Below are 6,129 nucleotides of genomic sequence, written 5' to 3'. Positions count from 1 at the left end.
TTATAGTTTATTTGTGCATTATATTCAACCAACATAGATAAACAGGTTTAGGGTTAATCCTATTGATTGTATGTTAGTCAAAAAGCGCACATGAATACGATCAGAATAAAGTAGAGGCCCATTATTAGGGCAGGTTCAATCTCTTTTAGGTTGGATTTGTACCTTCATCCTCGAACCCTTATTTGATTCTAGACCTTATGGAGTTGACGATCTCTTGGATCGTTAAGGGGTGTAACCTTCACCCTGTGAACGGTTTACAAGTTCCTAAAACTTGTTGGCGACTCTTTTGCTCTATCTTCTTCCCTTTTGGACGCCACCGTACTTTAGTGTATGATCACAGTGGGGTTCAAGCTGGGGGTTAACGCTTGAAATTTATTCCCCAGTAGGTGTGTTATTTATTTTTGTCCATTATTAATGTACAAATTTGCTACAAAATTTATCACGCTAATTGATAATTAATTACTTCAGTGTTATGAAGCGAAAGGATGTGAGTTCATTGATACCAATGATCGATTAAGTCAGTTGCCACATGTTGTTTTGATGTCAATCATGTCCTTTTTAAGAATGAAGGAAGCCGGAAAAACTAGTGTTGTATCACAAACATGGTATAACTTGTGGCATTGTTTACATGTCTTGTTCTTCAAAGTAAATCCCTATTCTAAAATCAAAGATAAACTGTTACTTCCCGAACAAAGATCAGGTTCGATAAATTTGATAATTTTTATCCAACTATCAAATTGGTCTAATTCCAAGATTTTTCTTGGCACTACTATCTCCAATATGCCAAAGGTACAAGATTGAGTTCTCTGATTATGTCAGATTTATGTTTCTGTCATACCAAATTGTCAAATTGAGTTCTCTGAGGGTTTGTTAATATACCATTAACCGCTTAATTTTCTTCTTAAAGGTATATATAGAGCAATGTGTATTATGTGATTTATGTATTTTGATAGTAGATTGAAAAGTATTGGACTTGATTTAATTGATTCCCATCACACATTGGACTCAGTTACTAAATTTCTAAACCTTTCTAATGCTTCTTTTAATTTGACATAGTACCCTTAGGCTTAGGTGAGGTGTCAAAGCTCAATCAAAATTTTTCTTGATGTTAATATCTAAAAAGGGCTATTACGGGGATATAATAGCTCATAGTATGTTTGTGTACATTTTGTCTCTTATTGTAACCAAATTTGAATTGAACTTGAGCTAATTATGTTCCATTCCTTATTGACAACTTCAGGTAAGAGGTGATACTTCACACTATGATATTATTTTTAATTCTACTTCCTCTGAAGAACTCTCAACAGGATTACATTCAGGTAGAATTTCTTATTCCACATGATATTGGTATTTTCCAGAAAGATAGTTTACTTGCAGATGCATATTTCTCTAATGCATTTCTCCATTTTTATGTTAGTCAAAAGTAATTGTTCTCGAAGTGCAAATTTTAACTCTTAAAATTTATCGCTGTTTATTGCATGCATACTGATAAGAATAATTGTAATTTTGTTTGGAATATACGTTTATAATCCTGAACAAATTTGTTTGTTACAGAATATAATTCATCATATGAATGTAGCACATTTGCTACTAGGTATGTCTTAGCATAGTGCAGGCATACATATAGTACTTACATAGAGACTATATTATATACTAGAATATTTGATTAAGTATATTTGATTAAGTAAAGCTCAAAAAGGTTAATAAAGGGGAGAGGGAATGAGAGCTAAAATTCAGAACTAAAAATCAGAGCTTAAATTCAATACAGAAATCAGAGTTGAAATTCAAAACTGAAATCAGAGCTGAATTTTAGAACTGAAATCAGAATTGAAAGTCAGAACTGAAATCAGAGCTGAAAATCAGAACTGAAATCAGAGCTGATAATCAGATTATTATAACAAAGCCTAAATTAGAACATTTAAACTGCAACAGCTTTGTTGTCTCCCGGCTTCATTTAGATCAATATCTAACTGTTGAGTACCATTTGATTGTCCCATGATTATGGTTCTAAACTTCATAATGTCCAACTGCTGAGTACCAAATGCATTTTATATAAGTTATAGTTTAGAAGTCTTGTTTTCTGTGATTAAACTTATCTTTTATTTATTTATTTATTTATTTGCTTGCCTTTTCTGAATGTCATGTTTTGCATTGATGCTAGATTGACTGAGCCTGATCAATTATTATTTATAGATGCTTGTAGTACATGAGAAGAGTGGCGGATTTTGAGGACTAGGTACCTTGAAGATCATATCCTTACTGGAGTCGTGGATGAAGTATATTTCTAAGAGACTTTATGTATTTTATTTGTATATCATGGTTTCCTTTTTTTCCCTGCAATTTGCATTTAGACCACTCATAAGATGACTCTGAGTTAGTACACATCCCCATAATGGTCTGCATCAAACTTGCGAATTCTTTGAGCTTTTTTATCGTATATCATGGCTTTTGTTTTATCCCTGCAATTGCATTTAGACAGATTTTGAGATGACTCTGAGTTATACATGCACCAAACTTGTAACTTATTTGAGCTTTTTATTTTTATAAAGTATTATAAAAACGTATTTTTTTTTTTTTTTTTTACTCTATTTGCAGGAGTATTTGGCAAGACTTGTAGCCTACAACGATATAGAATTGGATGAGATTCGAGAACAACGGCTAAGTTTTTTAGGCTTAATTTTTTATTGAAAGACTAGTTATCTTATTAATCGATGTTATGATTAATCGCATTTAGCTTAACAAAATAATACAACACTTTTCTATATATCTATTTTTATTTAGCCTATTGGTTATTGTTATTACATTTCTAAATTATAAATCAATATTTTTTTTTATCAAGTTTAATTATTTTTTATTTTTTAAAAGTATAGTTAATTTTGTTGCATTGTATTGTTGTGGATGAATAATTCAAGTTATGTGGAATTATTTGGAGTGTTTGTATTGTATGTTGTGGGTGAATTTAAGTTATATGAAAGTATTCGGAGTACGTGTTTTGTTAGTTGATTTGTAACAGGTTATAACTCATTTGACGATGGGTCGTTTGGTGGTTGTATTCGAATCAAATATTTATAAAAAAAAATTATTTATTTATTAGTAACTAGCGTAATCTAATGCTAGTTACTAATAGTTTTTTTTTAAAAAATAAAAAAATATATTCGTAACCGGCGTTAAGATTTGCCAGTTACTAATAATACCCTAATTGTAACCGGCATAACTTAATGCCAGTTACGAATAGTATGCTTTCTAACTTGGAAAATAGACTTTTTATAACTGGCGTTAGGTTAAGCCAGTTACGAATAGTACAATTTTTGTAACTAACATTAGTCGGTTACGAATAATTTTCACTAGTTGTAACGGGGGCATTCGCAACCAACAATGCCAGTTATAAAAAGTCAATTTCGCCAGTTACTAATAGCACTTTTTCTACTAGTGTAATTATGCCAATTTATGCCAATTTACAAATGTTCCTCCATCTCTACTTTACACCTACACTTCACCATGGCCATTCTCTACATGGGGAATTGATATTATCGGTAAAATTACCCCTCCTGGGACAGGAGGTCACAAATACATCCTAGTAGCAATTGATTACTTCACAAAGTGGGTTGAAGCACAATCATATGCTAAACTCACTGCAAAACATGTAGCACTCTTTATCGAAAGAAATATCATTTGTCGATACGGAGTCCCACATGAAATGATAAGTGACAATGGAACTCACTTTCAAGCTGAGTGTGAAGAATTGTTACAAAAATATGGCATTCAACACCATCACTGTCCCCCCTATAGACCTCAAGCAAACGGAGCAGTTGAGGTAGCTAATAAAAATTTAAATACTATCAGCGAAAAAATGACAGAAAATTACAAGGATTGGCCTGACAAACTCCATTTCGCACTTTGGGGTTATCGCACGTCAATTCGCACATCAACAGGAAATACGCCATTCTCCTTGGTTTATGGAATGGATGCCGTACAACCTGTAGAGCTAGAGATACCATCTCTATGCATTGCATTAGAAAGTAAACTCGATGAAGTCGAATGGACTAGAGCAAGGTATAAAGAGTTAATTCTACTTGATGAATAGCACCCCGCTCTACATCATACCCAATGCTATCAAACCCGTATGGCTATACATTTTAATAAGAAGGTCAAGACAAGAAACATCAAAGTAGGAGACTTGGTGTTAAAAGCATTAAGGAAAAATGTTTTGGATCCAAGAGGCAAATTTAGGCCTAATTGGTTCGGGCCTTATATTGTCAAAACAATCCTATCAAGAGGTGCAGCTAAACTAACTTACATGGATGTCAATGAGTTCTAGAACATGACAAATCTTGACCAACTTAAAAAATACTACCCATAATTACTTGAGTAGGATACTCAAGAGAGCTACGTTTGGCCTGATTCCTTAGGAAAGGATACGTAGACAACCCTTTACAGGTGCGGCCACTTTAATTCTTGCAAACCTCGCATCCCATAAATAAAAAGAAATTCAACAGAAATTCATCGGAACAGCAGCGTCGCAGAAAAAGTATGTCGTCGGCCGACAGACTGCAGCGCAAGGCGACAGTGCTTGTCGTCGGACGACAGACGTCAACGGCCGGCGACAGCCACAAAACGGCGGCGTCGCTCTTCTAGGAGTACATGGGCAAATTTCTGTGTTTTTTGGAAAATTTTCGACTTCCGTACTCGAATAAATTTCTGGAAAATAAAATTTTCTGTTTTCATTGCTTTAATAAATTGAAATTAAAGAAGTTGATTTAATTAAAAAGATGAAATTTCATTAATAAAATAAAATAAAAATTACATTATTGATGGAATTTAAATAAAAGTTTTAAAAAAAATAAATTAACTTTAAATTTAAAGCTAGTAGGCATCCTTTAGAGGACCTACATTCAACTTTAGAGTAAATGGTTTCTCCCTTAGTTAGGAATCCATGTTTCTTCTCTACCCAAACCCTTCTTCTCTGAATTGTCAGCTTTTCGTTTCCCTTTATCCTTTGTAGAGTCTTTCTTCTTAGGCATCATAGGAGTTTTGAATTCAATCTTTTCACCCAAGTGTTCCTTAACAGGAATCACCTTGTCACCTAGACGATTCTTCACATTGGTTTCACTCTGATTTTTCTTCATGTCCTTTGAAGGTTTCTTGAGAAGATAACATCTTTACATCATTGGGCAAGGAAGGAGGAACCTTTTGGGTATTCACTTCCCATAAAGGTCTAGCGCTCCAATATGCATCAAATTTCTCTACTTCTTGTGAAACAGGGAATTCATAGGGACGACGAAGATCCTAGAAGGAATTGTTTAAAGTAGGCCGTAGTGTCTTTTTACCCTGCAGGGATAATAAAAAGTCATCTTGGTTAAGCTTGAAAGACGACGGAAAGGTTGCTTGTTGACACCAACCATCTTATCTATTTTCCACCAAGGGATGACCAACTTGATAGCAAAGTTGCAAGAAACAAAGACTTTTTTCTACTCATGGCGCCCCATCTAAGAGAAGCAATTCTTTCTCCTCGCAAAGCAATTTGGAGTATATTTTTCAACATTGTCAGGAGGACTATAAATTCTAGTCTCTCCATTAGCCATATATGCAAATAAATTCAATGCAAATAAATTAATATTACTATACAAAAATATGTTTTTGATTTCTGTAATTAAAAATATTAATTTTCTACCTGTAATAATATTGGAGAGCCCCGTAAAGGTGCTTTTGGATTTCTCTTCAATTCATCAAGACTAAACATAGTCTCTCCAACAATTAACAACATTGGATTTCTTTCAATTCAATTTGCTTCAAAATAGTTAATATAATTACTTGACCCTCATTAGTTCTACCACTAGTTAGAAGATATTGGTAAATCATGCAAAAGAGAAAAGCCCTTCTTCTATAAACATGAAAAGATTCAGAATAAGGTCTATCAAAGTAATGGCGTGCAAATTCTTTCAAATTAACTACACTACCATCTACAATATTTGTTAGATCTTTGTCTCTTAAATTAAAGAAGCGCTCAAAATCTTTATAATAATATTCATTTATTCAAGGGATTACCGCAAGATCTAATGAAGGGAAGCCTATGATGGCACCAAATTCTTCTAGTAAAAGGCTAATTTCATCACACCCTACTCTAAAACA

The 6,129-nt window shown here is 33.4% G+C and overlaps 1 long non-coding RNA gene across 1 annotated transcript; it reads left to right on the top strand.

The window, feature by feature from the left end:
- The first annotated feature begins 330 nt into the window (after positions 1 to 330).
- Positions 331 to 3,229, top strand: LOC110697760. The gene is made up of 3 exons (XR_002506565.1): positions 331 to 1,319; positions 2,194 to 2,276; positions 2,596 to 3,229. It is a non-coding gene; the product is annotated as an uncharacterized LOC110697760 (long non-coding RNA).
- The last annotated feature ends 2,900 nt before the right edge of the window (positions 3,230 to 6,129 follow it).

Source organism: Chenopodium quinoa, unplaced genomic scaffold, assembly GCF_001683475.1.
Source record: "Chenopodium quinoa cultivar QQ74 unplaced genomic scaffold, ASM168347v1, whole genome shotgun sequence".
Lineage (NCBI taxonomy): Eukaryota > Viridiplantae > Streptophyta > Magnoliopsida > Caryophyllales > Amaranthaceae > Chenopodium > Chenopodium quinoa.
This window is presented reverse-complemented; position numbering and strand designations above follow the sequence as displayed.